Source organism: Pinus tabuliformis, chromosome 9 (assembly GCF_031772625.1).
Source record: "Pinus tabuliformis cultivar Carrire ecotype Pingquan chromosome 9, CPIR1, whole genome shotgun sequence".
Lineage (NCBI taxonomy): Eukaryota > Viridiplantae > Streptophyta > Pinopsida > Pinales > Pinaceae > Pinus > Pinus tabuliformis.
In genome coordinates, this window is record NC_142307.1 from 1536838125 (window position 1) to 1536851994 (window position 13870).

General features: G+C 34.9%; 1 pseudogene; it reads right to left on the minus strand.

Annotated features, from left to right (window-relative positions):
* Window positions 1-10005: 10005 nt before the first annotated feature.
* On the minus strand, window positions 10006-10943 carry LOC149154482 (26S proteasome non-ATPase regulatory subunit 7 homolog A pseudogene; annotated as a pseudogene).
* Between the last annotated feature and the right edge of the window lie 2927 nt (window positions 10944-13870).

The window sequence follows — 13870 nt, forward strand, 5'->3', positions numbered from 1 at the left end:
TTAGCTACATGGGACTTCAACTATTGAACCAACATATCCAACTAGTTGAATGGCCTCCCATCACTTACCAACTGGTCCAGTAAGACTTCCCACTATCCAAGGGATGTCTTTATGCTCTCTTGACCATATATTCTACAGGAAAAGATGATCAAGAACTAGTAAGCCTTCCTGAGGGACTTCGTCTTATAAACATGGGTGGGTGTCTATCTAAACTTCGACAGCTCTTTCACCCATTGCTTGAAAATGTATCTTGTCTTCACATAACTATGGGTGGCATAGAAGAGTGAGTCGATGCGCTTCACCAACTCGGGAAAGTGATACATCTACTGAAAGTCATCTACCCTAAAGGTGGCAAGCTTCATCCCGCTGGGACTTCTCAACATCATAGTATGCTCATCCGTATGTGAGATAATCCAACTGATGATGTTCGAACATGGGAAGGAAGAATACCTACATGCAACCTTGTATAATCCTGACTACCGGATACTAACATAGACCTATTGATCCTCCAAATATTCCTAGATACTTTTGCAAAAGTATCTTTGATCTGTTTCCATGTCAGTGTTGTTCCCTTCTCAATAAACAACTGAGTATATGCATACACTGCTGAATCAGCTAATATCTACTCAATTTCTTCCCCAATAATGTTCTCGGCAGTTTCCTTTGATGCAACTCTCTTGGATGCCATGTTAACTGTGACTGTTGGAGATATTCTCAACAACTATTGTACCTGTGGGACAGAGAGGGTATTCATGGAGAGATTATGTATTGCGCAGTCTAAGTGGCCAAGTTGGGAGGCTGACACCTAGAGCTATGCAATGCATATTTGGAGCTAGCTCAAGCTATGATCTGTGCATTTCTAGAGGCCAGACCATAGGCTTGAGTCTCTAGATTATGCAGTGCAAGTTGTGCAAAGTGAGATCCGGTAATGGGGAGTGTGAAAAACAAGAAAATCTGAAAGATAGTGTGAAGATGAGTGAAAATATAAGTGTAGATGCATGCATGTGAAACAAGTGCAACAATTGATTAAATGGAAGGAAAATGAAGCATGTGAGGAGAGTAGCCACAACGACAATCATTGGTGCAAAAACAGGAAAACTCATGTGACACTTGGGAAAGGCAATATATAACTTGAAACAACACTTTGACAAGTTAAAATTCTAGCAACCATGTGGAGAAACAAGTGAAACAATACTCACACAATCCAAACAACAAAAAGTGATAGAAAAAGTATAAAAAGACAACAAAAGAAAAACTCACCAGGAAAAGCGACAATGATCGCACCGAAGGTTCCTTGATCCCTTCAGGAATGCTATAGATCCAAGGTCAAGTGTGAAAATGAGCTCTATTAGTCTCGATTAAATAGATTTGGATAAATTAGGGTTTATGATGCACATGCCTAAAATCAAGGAAAATGTGACACTTGGCTGATGTTTCTAAAAATAACACAAGTGCATCTTTTGAGATACTAAAAATAGGTCCCTATTTTTTAGGGATGCTTTTTTCTTTTTTCTTTTGTCTTTTTCCATGGAAACTTGCCATGCACACTGCAGAGAAACAATGTAGTTACGAGAACTGGGAAACTTTTCATCTCAATGCACTGCACAGTTTCTGAGCTCGGTGAAGGTTGCACAATTTTTGGGCTCAGTGATGGGCTCCCCCTCATGACTGTGCATTTTCTGAGCTCAAGTCTCACTGGCAGCTAGGACTGTGCAATTCCCAACAGCAAGGCTAGTTTCCCTCAAGAATTACACAGTTTTTTGGGCATGCCCAGAAATGTTGTGGGGCCAAGTCAGGAGATCAACTCATGGGTTGAAAAATCAACTAAGTAAGAAAACACAATCCAAATTGAAAATATAAGTCTCAGTCAAAGCATGGATACCTGGATTCGTACAAGATGAGTTGTTGTGGTTTAGAAGGAAGGCTCCAAAATCGAAGCATATGCAAAATTTTGGAGGGGTGTTGTAGCCGCTACAACACAATAATATATCTATATATAGTTTGACCCACCTCTAGTGATTCGTCAGTCTTGCTGAGTTTGAAATGTAACCGTTGGAGTGCTTACCAAAAAACATCCCTTCATGCCAAACTTCTTCAAAACTTCCCTGAGATACTTGCTTTGAGAGATAAAAATTTCTTTTAATATTATGCAATATGTAAACCAAGGAAACAATAAAGTTCTCCAATCATAGAAATTTTAAATTCGGCCTTCACATTAGCTGCAAACATCCAATTTAGATGATCTAAATCACTCGAAAAAATAATATCATCAACATAGATAACCATTACTAACAATTTTCCATCATTGGATTTCACATATAAATTACTATAAATTGCCCCTATTTTAAAACCACACTTGAGCATAACTATCCAACTTGGAGTATGAAGCCCTCATGACTTGCTTAAGACCATACAAGGCCTTTTTCATCCCACAAACATAATCATGTTTATATGATAATTTAAAGCCATCAGGATGCTCAATATAGACTTCTTCTTACAATTCTCCATTTAAAAAGGAATATTTGATATCCATATGATATATCTTAAATTTCCTAAAACTATCAAAGGCCATGAACATGTGAATTACTTCTAATCAAGCAACATGAGCAAAAGTCTCATCAAAAAACAAACCTTCAATTTGTGCATAACCTTTTCGAACTAACCTTGCTTTGTTTCTTACCACTTCAACATTTTCATTCAATTTTACCTAAGAACCCACTTTGTGCCAATGACATTCTTATTTGTTGGTCTTGGAACAAGCTCCCATGTCTATTTTTTCTCAATTCGATCAAGATCTCCATTCATGGCCTATATCCAAGTTGTCATATTGGTTGGCCCGAGAAAATTCCTTTGGTTCTATCATAGATAACAAATCCACATGTAAGTTCAGTAGGGGGATTTATTAGCCTTCTTCTTGTCTAAACACCTGTATTCAAGTCACCAACAATTTGGTTAGTTGTTTGGTGTTTTTTCACATACCTTGAAAGATCTTTGGATTGTGGACAGAAGGGTTCTTTAATGCATTATTTGTAAATGGCTCATCAACATTCTCATCATTGTTGACTGGATCATTGGAGATGATATTCACTAGTTGAATGTCTTCAAAATAAATTTGATCATCAACTTTAACATCAATGCAATTAATTATTTTTCGTGTATTCTTATTGTAGCACCTATATCCCTTATTGTTTTGAGAGTACCTAAGAAAAATACCTGTATCAACTCTTGCATCTAACTTACCAATATTTTCATCAAACTTTGAAATGATTGACTGTAATAGGTCTTCCATAACATACTTCATATGGAGTTTTATCATTGTTTGGTCTGAAGTGTTCCTTTTTTAATATTGCCATTGCTATGTGAATGAATTTAGCTCAACATATTTGTGGTATACTTCTTTCTCCCATCATGGCTCTAGCTAGACATATTTGTTGGCTCTCTTTACTACTTCATTCTAATGTGAAATCTCTGTTATGGTAAACTATCTTTTGATGCCATGTTCTTTGAAAAAGTCATCAAACTCTTTGGAAGTAAACTCACCACTGTTATCATACCTTATGCACTTTATTTTACAGTTTGTCTCATTCTCATCTATGGCCTTAAAGTTCTTGAAATTTTCAAATGCATCTAATTTTTATCTTAAAAATACCACCCATGTCATTCTACTAAAATCATCAACTATAAGCATGAAATATAATTTACCTAAGGTTGACTGAGTTCTTAAAGGACCAAACAAGTCCATACGTACCAATTTCAATAGCCTGATTATTGAGTTCTTCCTGGATTTGAATGGTACTAGCACTTGTTTTCCAATCTGACAAGACTTGCAAGTAGTGTTCTTTGGCTTCAATAGCTTTGGAAGATCTCTGACAACATTCTTCTTGCCAAATTTGACAATATTATCAAAGTTTAGATGTCCTAACCTTCGATGTCACAACCAAGATTCATCAAACTTTCTTAAGAAACACTTTCCAATCTTTTCTTTTTGAACATAGAGATTACTATATATCCTAACATCCTTAGCTACTACCTCTCTTGTGCCTGCAAATTAATTTGACAATTATCTGATCTAAAAAACACATCATATCCTTAGTCACACATTTGGGAAACACTAAGTAAATTAATCTTTAGGCCATCAAAAAATAACACATCCTTGGCCTTACCTCTACCATTAGCTAGGCTAACAATTCATTTTCACATAATCTTTCGTGGTGCATTATTTCCAAAGGTAACATTTCCTTTGCTAACATGTTTTAATGACAAAATTTTACTTTTTTCTCTTGACCCATGCTTGGAACAACCACTATCCACATACCATTGATTCCCACCATTCCAAGTATATAAAACCATATTGCATTTGTCTTCATTTTCCTTTTTCTTCCATACTTTGGGGTTTTGGATTAATTGTTTAAATTTAGGAGTAGGCCTTTTATTTTTGAGTCTGCAAAAAACTACTCTATGGCCAAAATTCTGACATATATAACATTGAATCAAATTGTTCAAAGGAGAGAATGAATTTTTGAGACTAGTTTTTCTTCTCCTCTATCTAGAAAAATGATTATCAAATTGATCATTTCTTATTTGTGGAAAAGTTTTCCTGAAAAATAGGTTAAACTTGCAATAATTAGCCTTATGCCCATAATTAGTGAAATTAAAATAGTATCATGGAAATACATTCTCATACATGGTAAAAGACTAATTTTTGAAGATTTTCTGTGTTGCTTCTTGAGGTAATCGAGTTTGTTTGAGGGTTGAATTTCTTTGTTGATTTGTTTTCTCTACGCTATTAGTCTTTTGCTGAGCCAAATTCAACTTGATCCTTTTATCGTGCAATGACTGATTTTCTTGAGAGTTGTTTACACTGGTTGCTTTGTTCACAACTTGAACAAAGTTAATAACCTTATTGCCTTTCATATCAACTATTGTGCTTGACTCAACCTCAAATCCAAGACTTATTTTTTCATTAGAGACTCTCTGTGATTTAAGAAGTTCATTTAAACCTTTAATCCCTTTTCCAAATTTTTCATTAAAGCTTAGCTAGATTTTTCCCTTTTCAAGTTCTTTCCTTAGAGAAACAATTTCTCCTTCAAGCCTTTCACATGCTTGATTTTTCTCATTGAGTTGTTGATTCAAAGTTTCTTAGATCTTCTTGCCTTCTTTAATTTGCAGGAGCAGGGGTTCTATTGCTTCAACTTTATCCTTGACCAACAATTCCTTTTTTTCTTTGTTTTTCTTTCTCAACCTTTGAATTTCCTCAAGAGCACTAATAAACTCTCCTTCCAAGTTGAATTTTGCCTCTTCTCCATCAGAGACAATGACTTCTATTTCCATATTATCTATGGCAATGAACATAAATTCCTTTTATATTTCATGAGTTTTTTTCCTCATCTGATGATTGGTTGCCTTCATTCTCAGATGAGTTGGAGTCCTGGATGTAGACAATTTTCTTCTTGGGCTTATTTTTGTCCTTTTTCATTTTTCTAAACTTCTCTCTAGAGTCATATTCATTCTTCTTCTTTTTTGGACATTTAGAAACATAGTGACATAATCTACCACAATTAAAGCACTTAAAAGGTAGATTACCTTTGTAATTTCCTAAGAATCTCTTGAGATTTCTTGCAAACTTATCTTCCTCTTCATACGATTCACAACATGAGTCATTATGTTCTTCATTGGGATTTTTATCTTTTTTGAAGGTAGACTCCTTTGTTGTAGACTTTCTCTTTGAAATCCTCATCTAATATGTAGGAAGAGTGCCAAGTAATCGATCCAATGTGAGATACTTGAGATTTGTCATCTCTTCAATGGTTGAAACTTTAGAATTAAATTTCTCAAGAAGAGATATCAACGCCTTTTAGACTACTACTAGCTCTTTTAGATCTTCATCAAGACCTCTTATTGTATTCACTCAAACAACTCTATGAAATTATTTAGCAATATCTTCATCATCATGCATCTTTAAAGACTCAAAATGCATTCTAAAACCATGAAGTTTGGCTTGTTTTACCTTGTTATCGCCTTCATCGTAGTTTCTCATCTTTTCCCATATGGCTTTTATAGTAGTGCAGTCCATGACCTTAACTAGTTTTGATTAAGGTAGAACAACAAGTAGAGCATTCATGGCTTTGGAATTGCATGTAAATTAAATATTTGGATCTCTAGTAATCATGGCTAGAGGATATTGATATTATTTTTCCATTGTGTCCCATAAATCAACACCAAGAGATTGAATATAGTTTTTCATCCTTACTTTCCAAAAAACAAAGTTTGTTCCATTGAACATAAGTGCCCTTTTGGTGAATCCTCCTTTAGTCCTTGATCTTTCTTCCAACTATTAAATTGATCCTAAAGTAACCTTTTCTTTTATACCACTTGTTAGAAACTAGGACAATAAAGGGGGTTGAATTGGTTTTGTGATAATTTTAAAATTTTTGTTCACAAAGTAAAGAATACCAAAACACCAACAATCTCTTTAACAACAACTATGTAAGCATCAACACAAGAAGTATATATGCAACACATAAAGACTTCAATATTTTCTTCAATTTATTTTACAAATGCAAGCCTAAAATTGCTTTTAAAAAGTTCTCTGACACCCACTAGAAGGAATCTACTACTACCTAATTTATCAACTACCACAAAAAGGATATACTACCCCTAGTTTATCAACTACCACCGAAAGGAGATACTACCCTGATTTATTAGTTGCTATTGAAAGGAGTTCCAACCCATGATTGTTTACCAGCCACTACAACAAGGAGCTACAATCCATGAAATGAAAAATACATATTCCTTGCAATTTATTTTCCCTAATCCACACCAATCTTATCAAGAATCTAGGTGTTCCCTTGAAGATGGACTCGCATAGAAGTCCAAAACATTGGGTTTAATAAAAAAACTCTGAACAAGTTATTCCAAAACATTTTTTAAATTTGACTCACCTGTATGGGTTCTCTCTTTAAAATCATCTAGTCTTACCATGGAAGGGACATGATGGAAAATGCTGCCCTCTTCGAGAAACTTTAGTTATCTAAGGAAAAATACATATTCCTTGAAATTTCTTTGCCCTAATCCACACCAATATTCTCAAGAATTTGGGCGTTCCCCTGAAGATGGACTCACATAGAAGTCCAAAACATTGGGTTTAATAAAAAAACTCTGAACATGTTATTCCAAAACATTTTTAAAATTTGAATCACCTATATGGGTTCTCTCTTTAAAATCATCCAGTCCTACCATGGAAGGGACATGATGGACAACGCTACCCTCTTCGAGAAACTTCGGTTATCCAGGGAAAAATACATATTCCTTGCAATTTATTTTCCCTAATCCACACCAATGTTCTCAAGAATCTGGGCATTCCCCTGAATATGGACTTACATAGAAGTCCGAAACATTGGGTTTAATAAAAAGACTCTAAACAGGTTATTCCAAAACATTTTTTAAATTTGACTCACCTGTATGGGTTCTCTCTTTAAGCTCTAACTTATTGGCCATGTTTCTCCCTCTTTCATACAATTTTTAAACTCAAACCAACATAAATTTTTCATATAATAGTATTGCTTCATCTCTCTCACAACTCAATGCCTATAAAGAATAAGAGCTGATATTTTTAGATTTAGAACTTTAGTTAAGTTCATCTCTTAACATACATGAATTCTTAATTTTCAGTTATATTCCACTTTTGTAAAGTCTTGTTGATGTGTTAATGTTGTATTCAATCACTTCTCTATTACTCTGATATGAAAAATTAAGGTAAACTATTGTCTTTTTCAATTCTAGTGAGTTACAGGATTTAGCAGAGACTTTATCTGCAGTTCCAAATCTAGCGAACTGTTAGATTTGGAAAAACTACCAAATATGTCACATTGTGCAAAAAATACTGCCAACTCATCCATGCTACATTTTCAACTTTGATGCACTTCTAGCTATAGTTGACTCCTCCAAATATAGTTTTCGTCTTGTTCAAGTCCTAATTCCCATAGGCGCTTTCCACCAAATGTGGCACAAAAGTGCCAAATTTGTCAACCCATTCATGACCATTGGAAGCTTAAGCCTCTTTTTATTATAAGGCCTTGGCCTATTATAATTAAGGCTATAGATCTATATATCCCTAGGAGCTTATGCACATAAATCCTCACGACCCTTTAAAATTCTTGCAATGCATGTTAATCCCAAAGGCCCTTAAATATTGAACATGGGAAACCTCTGCATAGCACCTCCTATTAATCCCATTTTGCATGCCTTCTGAGGCTTGATGGATGTCATTTGTTATGAATATTTATGCTCCCCAATCTTGTTTCCCTAGCCATTCCCAATGCATCTCATTTCAAAATCATCGAGGTGCCTGGATCTCCAGGGTCTGGGGTGACATCATCTAGATGTGACATCCAAAAAATTCTAGGGTTACATTTCTGACCTGAATTACACCTCAATCTTCCAGGATAGACTCTTGTACACCATTAACTTTCATTTCTCCATCTCCTAGGCCTGTCTCCCTAGCCATTTACGGTGGATCTATTATTTGAAACTGTTAGGGTGAGTTAGCATTAGGATGAGTCAATGTTCCACCATGTCTACCACTTATGCACCTACTACCATGCATATCGCTCTCACTATGCCATGTGCCATCCTTTGATAGGTCCACATCATGTCGATGTCATGTTGTCATCATCCAGCCACTATGGCTGCACAACAACTCTCTCTGCCAATCAGGTTATGCCATCTATATTATGTTGTTTTTTCCATGTTTTCAATCACACAAGTCATCATACGGTAGAAAGGATTATGAGTTATTTGTTTTTCATTATTTTTATATTATAAATTTTTAGGCCTAGTTGGGAATTATGGTGATAGTAGATGGGAATTTTCCCATTTCGCTCATCCTATCTCCCCTAAAATAAAACTTCAAGCTACAAAGGAAATTATCATAGTCAAATCGTCGGGGTTACGTGTCCTATGGGGTCCCCTACTTCAATGACTTGCACCAATCACCACTGCCTCCATCCATGTCCTCTCATTTCTCTGTCACCCTAGAAATTTGGACTTGGGCCTATTTTGGAAACTTCCAGGGAGAAACCTCATTGGGGTTATGTGTCCCCTATGGGACCACACACTTTCCCTTTCAAGCTTATGATTCATGCTTGCATGCATTTCTCTTGTTGCTTATATTCTGCACCCATTTAACCTTTTAACCTCTGAACATTTACTAGCCATATGTTTTGATCCAGGAAGCATTTTCAAACTTCAACATACCATTTTAAAACTCTTTCTAAGTGCTATCCAACTACACCATTTGTAGGAGCATTAGAGTTAATATCTTGTGGAAAAAAGATATCTAAATATGTTGCTCCAAAAATCATTGTTTCACTAATCTGCTTGCATACAACTGATCTTGAGCAATCCATGAATTCCTTTGACATCCTTTAACATCAAGGACAACACATTTCTAATGGAATTTACATCACAAATTCTACAAGCATTTACATGACAACATCTGCAAGGCCATACCTCTAACAAGCACCATACTCACTCATAACTTTACATGATCAACAATACATATAGATGGGAAAAAACATACTTACTCAACAACATCAAATATTACATCACCAACTTACATATGTTGGCCTTCATAACCCTTTTCCACCAATGACAACTTTTCTAGCAATCCCCCCCTTTGGCATTGATGGCAACACTAATTTGGTCCTCCACGTTTTGTTCTAAGAATTATTTCTCCATCATTTCTCCTTTCCTCCCTGAGAATAATTTCTCTTACCTCTCCCTTTTCCATCGATGGAAATGGGGTCAGTTTGTAATGAAAATCAACAAGGAGAGGTCTATCTTAATACCACTAATGAAAACACATTCATGGTATCAAATTTATGATCATCACCAGCTCTATAATATACCACAATATTGTCAATGAACAAATTGATGTTTCAGAGTCCATGGAAGGCTCCTTAGATGAGTTTTTGTTTCCAAATATGAAAATACTATGATTACTCATTAATATGACACCATTGGATGCGTCTTTGAAGGAGTGTTCACCCATTTCACATTGAGGAAACCCTTTTTTTTGCATGCACCAATTTTTTTTTCATAAAAGCTCCAATATTTTGGGCTGCAAAATACAACCTTTGAAAATAATCCAGCTACAATATTTCTTACTAACATGGAAGAAAAACAATCCATTGAACTCCCTACTGCATTTGTTATGGTTGAGGATGAAGTATCTACAATTTTCTCATGTTCCGTGTTTAACATCTTGTTTTTAATGATATTATGCATGGCAATGACGCTTTGAATAAGAGATGATAGATAGATAAACATCATCATGTCCCTTTTTTTCACTATAAAAGCCTTCACTAACTCATTAAGATTTAAGTTGGGTAGTATTTTGAATACATCCCTTAGCAAGTGATCCACACCTATTTCCTTGACTTCGTGAGCAAAATTTCAGAAGGAGCATGCACAAATACCTTTTGGATTTTCTAAGTTGCATTCTCTTTAACTTCCTAAATAAGATAATATGCTTTGGTAGGAACCCCCAACTCCTTTATTTGGTTGTCAATAATCACAAGAAAAAGATTGGGCACATAGTCATGGAACAACTTATGCACATCTAAGTCATTTTCCTAAAGTTTTGGACTAGTGTTATACCATCCTACCACATGTTCCTTTGTATTAATCCATGTGAAAATTTCAAACATAGATTCATGACAATTGTGATCCAAAAACCAAATTCTTGGATCTTGGTCATTTTCTTCAAAAGGAACTACATACTTGTTAGCTACATCAACGACTCCATGAAAGTTGGTTCCTAGTAACACACCAATAAATTGTTTCCTTGTGTCGCATTTCATTGTGTCTCTAACAACTCTGTTATAATTATCCACTATGTTGAGCAACACTAAAGGATGCACTATCAATTTCTCTATTTCCATTGCTAATATCTACTACATCTTTATCACATCTATCTCTACTCCTCTCTGTCGTTAGTTGATGCCAAGTTTCTCCTTCTCAAATTCAAACCTGAAACTGCTTAAAATAGATATTTCTTTCTCTAAAAACATGCTTCAGTCTAGCCATTTAAACCCTCTTTCGCCATCAACTCTGAGTGTGACAAAAGCCAAAGTAGTTCAAGCACCATTATCAAATCGAATTCCCATATACTCCACATTATTTTCTTTCATAATATCAACAAGCATGTGTCCAAATTCATCCTCGCAAACTATCGAGCTTCTTCAGAGGAGAATCATCAATCAAAATTTTGAATTCCAAAATAGGAAATATGGTAGGATGGATCATAACGAAGACCTATGTCATATTCTGATTTGGTAGACATTGCTTGGTTATATTCACACTTGGCATAGATTACAAATAGGTAGGTTAAGTAATGTTCATGCTCTAGTTTAGAGTATGTAACACATTGATAGTGTAACGTTTCACATCCATGTAATAACTTTGTCTTGACTTCGACGAAGGTTCATATAACACATAAGTCTATCATGTGTAATGAGTAGGCTCTGTGTAATGTTTTCTTAGGTCTGACTTGTAACACAATCATATTTATATGTAAAACATACCACCATACCACAAGTCTGCTTTAGGTTTTGGCATAGCACTGTAACACTGATCATTGTAATTGTTTTTCCATACCATTGATCTTATCTATGCCTGACATACCATAGATCCACAATTTGTAACTGTTCTGAATTCTTCAACTTTAGTTGAAAGTGACCCATATCAATTAATTATTCACTATTCCTTCACCAATTATTTTTATATTAGAGTTCTTCTTCATTTAAGTTCCTTTAGTCCATCATCTTACTAGTGGTGTACTCACGATGAGTGTCATAAAATGTTTCTCTATTGGTTCATCATGAGCACATTTTGCATTTCCACAAGCTACATACACACCATGTCGTAGAGGGGTGGAGAAATATCTCTTGGTCTCTTCTACAGTTTCATGACAAAGATTTCCAATTACACAAAGCTCGATTTCACCGAATCAGACCAAACATATGGATTTTTATATCAATTGAATCGTTTCACATGCTGCAATGATATTTCAAACACCTATAACACTTGAGATGAGGGACCATCAATTGTTTTCTTGTGTTGTTCTAGTTTTCTCTCCAAAATTAGTGAAACTTTGGAATGTGCCAAACATAGAATCATATTTATTTTGCTTGTTTGCAGTCATTGTCGAATATTATTGAAAAATGTTGAGGTTGTCAACCTAGTGAAATAGGTTCAACTTTCTCTATATTAATATATATAGTGGTTATTGGTGTAATTCATGTGATTGTTCATGTTAAATTCATCAAGTGATCGAACATGAATGATGGTGTTTCAAGAGTACCAGTGAATCTATTGTGGCTAGAAACTTTTTTCCTTAGATTTCTTCCTTTTAGACTTAGATATTTACTCCTCTAGCTGTGTAATTCTCAAGCCCATGTTATTATTCAACTTGTTTTGCAACTTGGTTTTCTTGAACCATTGTCATCTTCAGTTTCCAATTCTTATATTTCACCTTCACAATGTATTCTTCGACATCATAATTTTCCCTTGCTCCTATGTCAATGACCTCCATCTCTTCACAATCATGCCTTCACCTTCTTCATTTTTTTCATGAGCTTGAATTGTCTTTGTAACTCATTGCAAGCTTAACTTTTATTTTATGGTCCTTTGTGCATTTGTAGTAGAACAAGTGATAACCACAACACCAAGAATACCATTCCCCATATATCCAGGATCGACCTTGTCCACATAGATCACACACTATACTAGAATCCCACAGCCAATGCTTAGAATTTACTAGCTGAATTAAAGCTTAAACATGTAATTGGTGAAAATCCTTGCTATCTATAGTGCTTAAAATTCCTTCACTACCAAAAGTTGCTTCAACATTACCACTCTCATTCACAAGGCACAAATCTATATTTTTATGCATTCTTACATTTCTTAGAGATCCTTTATTAGCATTATCAACTACTTGACTCTTCTCATTGTCCTTGTGGCTAAAGGATTCCTCGTTCGACAGAGTCATATAGTTAGGTTCTCTTGAAGTAGAATAATCTCTTAATTTATTACCTCCATTTTCTCGTAGTGTGGCATTCTTAAATGGAAAAACTACATTTCATACACCATTATCTACAGATTCATATTCACTTTGAGATAAATTCAACTATGATGCACTTAGAATTTTTCAATTGATCGGAAAAATTGTCTATATTTTCAAAGGATTGAGAAGAAGAGGGTCGTCTTGAATTTACATTCTTTACTACATCATCTTCCCTCTTAAATTTTCCACTGATATAGTCATAGACTCCAAACTAGACTCTTGCTTGTTTGAAGACAAATTATTTATAGAGTACAATGTTCTTTGCACACGCTTTCCATAAATATCATTTAGAGGATCATTTTTTCCATTGTCATGAGATATCACCTCTTGCATTGTGATATTACCATTTCTTCAAGAAATTTGTTTTTTTAATGCAATGTTGTTTTTCTCTATGTTTTTTTTATCACCAAACAAAACAAGGACATCTCAAATTATAGATCCTTGTGTGCATAGATCTTATATATTCTTCAAGAAACATTGTTGGGTCTGTTCTCCCCTTGAGGTATTTCACAGTACATGACTAATCTTTTAATAAAAACACTAACTAGATTCTTCTTTACTCATGGGTGCCTTAATTTCCTTGAGAAACCCCACCTTAGGCCATGTTGACTTCACTTTTCCTTTGAAGTCACTTGCTACTATTTCTTCTTTTTCCAAACTTCAATGGGTTGCCTTCTGATCTGGCTTCTTGTTTAGTCTATCTTGAGTCATCTTCTCCCATATCTGGATTGTGTTAATGAACTG